The following is an 8,824-nucleotide window of genomic DNA, read 5'->3' as shown; positions in this document are numbered from 1 at the left end:
CTTGAGTAATTTAAGCGTGCATCCCTCTTTTCGTGCAAATGTGGCTCTAGAGAACGTTAACACAAAACAACACTAAGTTACACATGTCGCCTACTCGACAAAGGTTTACCTAAAATAGGAACAAGGAATTGAATAACTCGATTGCTTTAATATTCAACAAGATTACGGCCGTTCGTATTTCATTTCCATTCAGCCGTGGTCGAATGCTAGAGTTTGACATAAAAAAAGGAACATTCTAACATCGCACTGCCACTGTTGCGCATTCCCTAAAAATTCACGACTAAAGTGTGAAAAATCCTTGCTGTTTATGGCGGCGCGTATAGCGACGAGGGTACAAAGTAATGCTGATTTTTTTTTTGAATTTCCCATCGCAGGACGCCCTGTAGCAAATATAATGTCCATGGAACATCCAAAGCGAAAGCGAAGAGTGCAGCAAAATCGCCGTACCCTCGGAACTTTTAATGCTGTCGTCCAATCACGCACCCAGGAGAAGGGGGCTTTTATGGATACAGAACTGGCATTGTCCGAGCTCATTTGGAAAGCTATAGTGCGCCATGCGGAGTCCCCCAAAGAGAAAAAAAAAAAACCGGCCACACTATTAACAAGGCCCGTTCGTGAAAGCGGCCATGGTTCCCATCCTCGCCTCACGGTGCTTCGCTTAAGGCAAGTTTGTCGTATGGGGCACGTCCGATGGCCGCATTAAGGCTGCCGCCTTGGCCCTGCACCCCACGGGAAGCTGACGGCCGAAAAGGCTGAGGAGTGGCCCACATTCACCGCAAAGCCCCGTTCTTCTGGGGACTCAAATGAGTCGTTTTGGGCTGCGCAGTAGAGAGAAAGCAACGACGCTCTCTGCAGACAGAGCGACAAAAGAAGGCTGCTGAACGTGTCTTAGAAAGACAGAACTAAACGAACACAGAGAAAACTCCCACTTTTGCACTAGCCTTCGTTATATTGTTGGCGGTGGAAAACTTATTAAGCTCTCTCCATTAAGACGTACCGTGCGAAAATCTAGTGTTGCCGTTCAAGTATTGTTACAAAATACTTCATATATCTGTCTGCTCCAGGTTGAACACTGATTGCTAGTTGAGTGTTGAAAAGAGTTATTCATCTGAATCTACAGATGCACGATGGTACCAGTCAAATGTTTTTTTTTTTTTTTTGGCGACACTGGCCAAAATACTTTTTGGCGCCACTGGCGCCAAAAAGTATTTTTGGCAATCTGTAATAAGCGAAAAATTCCCGGGAAGACATTTATTTTGAAACTTCCAAGAACTGCCGAGAAATGAGACCGGATGTACCTTCGCGACGGTCATCTACGAGACAGCACATTGCACACAGCACTACTCTTCGCAGAATGTAGGTAACCACTTGGAGTGGTCCTTTTTGAGGATTGCAGCACTGCGGCTGCTTTTATTCTTAGTCGCAATACCTTTATGAGACGGCACATTTTTACCAATCCTTTACGTATGTGTCAAAATGTTTATACGCCACTACTGGGATTCGGATCCTATAAGTGGCACCTATCTTCATTGTTTTTTCATTCCATGGGCTCTGATCCCAGAGGCAGTGCAAGAAAAAATAATTCCGCGGCACTTAATTCTGTTTACATGCTTGGAAGGCGAAAGCCTGGCGTAACTTTTTACCAAAGTCGCTGCTGCAACATTGCATTTGCATCCCTTTCTCGCTTTCATTTCTTTGCTTTTTGGTGTAAATTACTTCAACAGACTTCATTTCTGCTATACATGTATGCGTTCCTTTCTTCGCTTTCGTTTCTTCGTCTTATGGCGCGAATTACGTCAGCAAGCACACTGGTATACGCCTATGCTTCACTAGAACCACGGTTTTGCGCAAATGGTGACCACCTGGTCTACTCACATGCCATCACGTTCAGGTGTCACGTCTCACGCATTATTACACAACTTTTACGTATCAAATTCATAGTTCTATGAATTTTGTGAAGCTGGCACATTGCCCTTCAAAGCTACCAATTGCTGGCCAATCCCTCAAGTGGGTATGTACGAAGAACACAGGGACAACTACAATGACAAGAACTTCTGTTGTACGCTAGCAACGTGTGGGGATTGCACAATTGGTGGAGGGCTGGTGTGCTACTGCAAAGCCGCGCATTAAAATTCCAGCAGATCCCATGGGATTTCTCTTATTTATTTACTCTTTACTGCGGCGGCCTTTTTCTTGACCGGACAACAACAACTACAACAACAACAACAACGGCGCTTTTTCGTAAAATAGGGCACTTAAAGGAGCCATGAAGAGAAAACACAAGTTTGATTCATTCGAAAGATTGCCTCGTTAGAACCATAACGACACCACTTATAACGCAAACTTCGCTCAAATAAGCTACATAATTAGGAAAAAAGGAAATGACCATGCGACCCACCAGCTCATTTTCCGCAACAGAACCTGTGATGTCACTTGGGAATGCTCTGCGATTGGCGGAGGCCGGCAAAAGCAAACGCATGTTAGGCAGGGCTTACAGTTTGCATAGCGAGCTAAATGCCCGTGAAACATACTGCACATTCTTTTTATGACAAAGAACGGTGGAGTAAACGGTTGAAGGTCCGAACGAACTCGCAAGCGTGTGCGCCAATGCGTACGAAACTAGCGCCGGCCGAGCTCGACATCTCGCCGTCGCGCAGACGAATTTTCGGGTTCGAGGCTCTTCGGGGCCAACGAACCGTCCCAGCACGCACAGCCGCGACCTTGCTTCGTATCGTAATCCCTTCACAGGAGGTTGGCCGTCATATCGCCAACCAGCAAAGGTAAAAATAGAAACGAGGGGAGTAAGGAACAGCAAGAAGCGACGAGATAGTGCCAGTCGTCGCGTAAGTTTCGAATGGTGTTGGCTTGCTGCTGTCGTTACGAGCTCGTTTCCAGTTTACAACCACTGAAAACTTCAGTTTGTTCGAGTACTTTCGAACGGCTTTCCATACACGACACCGGCCAACTGGCATAAGTGATACTGCTACTGAAATTGAACTATTATTAACCGTAATCAAAATTGACTGGATATAGACTGGCACATACGTACCAGTCTATATTCGTCCGTCGCGACGGGGCTGACGAGGCAGCGGTGCCGACGGCTGGGCGTTCGTCTGTTGTGGCTATCGCGGAATGGTCGCTTTCCCGTCCACCGCGTATCCCACAACTCTTGCCGCTCGTGCACTTAGAAGCATTGAGCGTTTTTGTGGTGTGAGGTTGTTAAATGCAAGCCCGAGCTCCTCGGCGAGAGTTTTGTTCTCCTGATCAGGCGATTCCATGACTAGGGCTGCGGGTGCACTAGGTTTTACTAGTATTTTTAAAATGGCCGCCGTCTCGATCGACTCCCGCGTGTGGGTGCTATATGGAGTCGACATACTAAGTATCTGTTTCATGGACCGGCTCTATGATGCCATTGTACACGTCACGGAATGTTCAATTTTAGCGGGAGATTTAAAATTTTGGCTTAAATTGCCTTATTTCTCAGTTAATAAAGCATCATTTGCTTCCGGGAAAGCGCTTGGGGTACTATGAAACACCTAATCTTTCGAATAAAACCAACTTTTGTTTTCTCTTCATGGCTCCTTTAAGTAAGCACTGATTTTTAGAAAATCAGCTCAGTTCCCTCAAATCTGCGATCGTATGCAAGCGAAAAGTAAGCTTTTTTTTACACTGGGAGTATGCGTTCCGCTTTTAACAGTAAAGTTGTTCGTAGATTTGATGTGTTAAGATTAAAATTGCTGTAGCATATTTTTCTTTGCGAAGAAAACACGAAAAAACGAATTAAATATAGCGGGCGTAATGGACTGGTTCAGTGAAAGCAAGTTGCTTAAAATAGGGATGGTTGTAAGTAACCTTTAAAAAAAGGGGGGGGGGAAACAAAAAGACAACAGAAGCACCCCCGACAAGTAGAAAAAAAAGGTTTTACGAACACAAGTAAACAAGAAAATGTCTGCAATGCCAGGATTCGCAATGCCTTGCAAATCTACTTGCATTCGAAAGAAGGCGGCTCGCTTCCTTCCTTGAATACCGCAGAGTACGCGTGGCAGCTCAGTAACCTCTCAACATCCCAATTCAAAAGGGTGCAGGTGCATAGAAAGAGCGCGTATTTATTCTCCCTTTTCTCCTTCTCTCCTGAGCCGTTTGTAGCCCTGTGCGAGGTAGCCCTGCACTGGTGCGGGACCGGACGGATCGTCCGTGCGTCAGTGCACAACGTCCGCTGTAGATGTTGCGCAACTAAGCTCGCAGGTACTCCCTGCGAGTACTCCTTGCCCAATGGACTGTATTACCAGGGCATGTACCGTAAGAGATTGAAGCTCTCTTGTGCTCTGTGGATACGTCCTTCCACAGAGGCCGCCGCTGCCTTCCATACGTAGAGTAGTCTAGTAGCTTGCCTATTTGCTGGCTGTTGCGTTTGCTCCGCCGTGTACGCGCACAAGCTGCTACGCCATGAAATTTTTGTGCTGTCGTGTTCAGTGCGCTCCGCCCCGTCATATGCTTTAACTTGGAAAGTTAAAGGGGCGTAATGGAAACTCAAGGGGCGTAACCCCGGCTGGCCGCTCTTCGGACCTTGGAGAAGCTGAAAATTGTCACGGGTAGCCTGGTCGCGGCGGTAAAAAAGCTATAATCAACATTGGTGGTTAATCGGACTCATCTGCAAGCACTTTCCCTCAAGGTGTTTTTTCTGCCCAGATAACGAATGACGAGTTTTTTGGAAAATTGTACTGTAAAAGAGCACGTTTCTGTAAAAAAAAAAACTAATCACCGCGACACCCTGGGCGTCTACGGGAAATAGGCAGGAGAGCGTATCAATGGTAACATACTGTTGACTGTAAATCGCTGCAGGATGCAATATATGTGATTATGGGGTAAACTGAACAAATACTTCATGTACTTCATGGCACGTTAAGTAACTGGTAACACGCACGTTGTAGTCCCCCGCCTCCTTACCTCATCGCCCTACTTCCGTTCATAAACAAGACTTCCGATGTCCTATCTTCCTAAGAGCCTCTGCCCCACCATAATTTAGGAATTCGTCTGTAATTTGAAATCCATAAATCAGATTAAAAACGCTTTATGTGGTGCTTATCCCTACTTAAAGGTCACAGCGGTGGCTGTCGGATGTGACCGGTTTAGTGCGACAATTGGAATACATTAAAACCCCGTTCATACGTAGTCGGACGGGAATGTCGTTTAGGCGCGCACTAACGATGTACGGATTAACCGCCAATGCCAGTTAAGCGGCTCCTTACCGGCCGGAAAGCGACTACGACACGTTGCTCTCAGACACACACCCTCAGACATGCTTTAGTTGCGGGTAGGCAGCAAAAAATCTGACATCTTCACTTGCCGCCGTAGTGGCTTGGCCGCGATGATGGCATGACGACCCGAAAAGTGCATGACGACCGCGATGACGACCGCAAACACACTGGCGGAATGAAGAAAAAAAGAAGCGCTTCTCCGGGTTTTTTTTTTTTTTTTTTTTGAAGTGAACTGGATTGGATTCGATGGCGGAAGCGACTTCACACACCTACAGGCAGCTTCTACGCGTTACCGGAAGCTAATTTCGAAGGCCATGCTTTTGTGCGCTGCAATTGGGAACAACTACATAAGCAAAAAATACGCCATGGTGGCCATGTTTTAACATCACTATCTATGGTTACCGTTGTCCGGTCGTCGCAGCTCGAGCACCGAACTTTTGCGCACATGAGATTTTGCCGATTTTGTTCCTGCGCGTGTAGAACAAGAAAGAAAATAGTACGCCCTAACTGTTTGATGGGCAATGAGCGGCTATGGTTTAAGCGGGCAGCCAATACAGGGGTTTAATAGGGGCTAGGTGGGGATCTTCGCAACTACGTTTAAACCACAATTACACATTAAGCGGGTACGTTATAATGGGGTTAGACTGTATAACTAAAAATACTACCCGTGCAGTACAGGCAAAGTGACTCATTTCAATTTAGAGTGTAGGTTTGAAGGCAGCAAAACTGCCTTTAGGTTCTCTTCACCTTCCAGCAGGTTAGACCCGCTATGCTATTCAGCGCTCTTACATGTGTCGAGTATGGGTTGAAGAAGCCTAGCCACTGTGCACCATTCATTTCTCTTTCACCGTTCCGGCATGTATCATTTCTACGAAATCCGCTGCTGCTGCAACAAAAGCCGGACTCGGCACAGGAGAACTTCATGGCCTCTCGGTTGAGATCAATGGATCAAATTTGAATTCCCTTCTCTCCTACATTAAGACAACCCTCTCCCAGGAACCGAGACCACAACGCTTTGTCCTTTTTAATGTAAGCAGCTAGGACTATTACTCCAAAACAGGTGTACCGGTAGAATACAGCTAGAAGAAATTGACAAAAATATTGAGCTGCAAAGTGCACGGTGCAAGCCTTCCAACTGGTCGATTTCTTAACATTTTTTTTATTAAAATAGGCATTACTGAAACGCTTGAACTGGGGCCAAACACGTCCGCACTATACCTGGAGAATGCAGTCAAGGGAAGAAGCAGGCTAGACCGTGGCCTAAGCACACACACAGACACAGAAAACTGTCTTAGGCCTCTCCATTGGGCTAAAGGGAAACCTATCTTCGCCCCACGTGGAGCCTTTGACGAGACGGGCGAGCAGGCAGCGCAGGCGTTTCCTCGCCTTCTCTTCTCTATTTTTTTTTTAGTAAGTAAGTAAGTAAGTAAGTATTGTTGAATAAGGCGGACGTAGCCTTGCATAGCTGCCGGCAATTGCCCCGCCTAATCGTCCCCAATATCATATCAAAACTCTCAAAGTCATCACAACTCGCTTAGTCCTAACATAACAGACACACAATGTCACCACACCTCACTTAGTCCTCTGGGCTGCAAGAATCCGAGTAGGAGATGAGACACCTCTCTTAGCACAATTCAGTGGTACCTAGGAAAAATAATCTCCTCCGATGTAGCATGGGGCACTCCTTACTTCTGGAGATCACGCGCAAGGTCATATAAGGCCAAGACTGGACTGCACTGCAAAAAAACGTTTATTTTAAGTTTTTTTGTGTGCGTGCTTCTGCGGCACTCCACACAGAGTCGGTGCCACGTGCTGCAGCTCCCGACGGAGTTGAGCAGGGGTGGTACTCTTGGTCCGGGGCTCCAACGGCCTCTGCTGCCGTGGGTGCCCTCTGAAGCAGACCGATCTGGTCTGCAGTCGCTGTCGCTGCAGCAGTCGCTGGCCAGAAGAGCCTCCCATTGCTCCGCATTAAGGTTTTTGATCTTGGATACAGCCCTTGTGTTTCGGCATCCCCGTGTAGTGTGGTAGAGAGTGGGTTTTTGAATGCACCATGGACACGCGTCTGCATATTGAGTCGGGTAAATTTGGCTCAATACGTTTAAGTTAGCGAACGTGCCTGCCTGCAGCTGTCTCCATTGCTATGATGGGATAAAAACGTGGTGTAAATTGTTCTAAATGTGCATAAAATTACGTGGGTGTAAAGGACAACTTTTAAAATATGGTTACGAATGAGGAGGGTTATGACGCATCCAATGAGCTAATGGTGTATAGGGCCATGACACGTGAAAGCGTTACGAACAGGTAAGGTTGCGGGTGTAAAATAAGGTAAAAGAGTGATTGACTGGGTCTTCCTACCCTTAACTTTGCTCTCTAGAAATCACGTGGATAAGGAGTTTGAGAGTACTTTACTCAGTTCCCTAACGCGTATTTTATTAAAGAGACTGCTAAGGAATGAACAAGATGGAATCTTGCAAATCTTGCTGCGAAACCTGGCCGGGTGGTCTCGCAGATAAAGGTCACAAAAAGGCACTCAATGCGTTGTGCGTCGCCCTGTAGTGATGGTGCAGTGTGAGTATCGCAGTTTGACTTCGAAAACGTTTCGATAGGGATTCCGGCAGATTCTATCACCTCTAGATTTCTTCTGTAAGCGTTGGCAGCAAAGTGTTTTCTACGAAAGCACACTAATTTTCACCTGTCCAACGCTGAGAGCTCGATGGCCTGTAGCCACGTTTGTCGCAACTCGCTGTCGGGTGGCCCACGATGGTAAACTTTCGTGGTCTCTCAAAGAGGCCCTGATATCAAAATTCCAGTTTGGTTATAATTAAAAAAAGGACTTATTCGTCCCGATAAGAGTGATACCAATTTTATCGAAAACTTCAAGGGAATAATAGAGTTATGAAGGGAATACACGAAGCAGTGGTGACTCCCCGGCCTCTTTCTTGCGACGTCTCTATGACATCACCTAATCTTGTTTCTGCCACTAGCCGCCGAACAAAGGCGTCGCCAAGACACATTGCAGGTGCCGTCAGAAGTAAAATGGAGCACGCGAGCTGTGGCCAAACCGCATCGGAGAGCCGTGTAGCTGCACCGGCGGTAAACTAAACGAGCAGAACACGCATGCGTGCCTGCCGACGCCGATAGACCCTCTGTACTTCTCAACCCACTTCTTTATTTCGGATTTGAGCGTTGTTCGCAGCGTGCTGGTCTCGGCGGTGGAGCTGATAGACTATTAGAAAAGAACAATTGTCACTTCAGATCCCGGCGATTGCGACGTTTCTCCAGCAGCTCGCATGCGCTGAAAGTGTGCCTGATACCCGCCTCTGCTATCAACGCCATCCCTGAGACCAGTATGCCACGAATAATGCTCGACGCCACGTTAAAAGAAGTGGGTTGAGAAGTATAGATGGGCTATCACCGTCGGCAGGCGGGCATGCGAGTTCTGCTCCTTTCGTTTACCGCCGGTGTAGCTACGCGGCGCTCCTATGCGGTTCGGCCACAGCTCCCGTGCTCCAATTACTTCTGAGGGAACCGGTACATGGCGTAAACCACCACCTGAAAAAGATTGT

Source organism: Haemaphysalis longicornis, unplaced genomic scaffold, assembly GCF_048455015.1.
Source record: "Haemaphysalis longicornis isolate Haplotype H1 unplaced genomic scaffold, Haemaphysalis longicornis Haplotype H1 scaffold_1, whole genome shotgun sequence".
NCBI lineage: Eukaryota > Metazoa > Arthropoda > Arachnida > Ixodida > Ixodidae > Haemaphysalis > Haemaphysalis longicornis.
The sequence above is the reverse complement of the archived record's forward strand: the minus strand, read 5'-3'. Positions refer to the sequence as shown.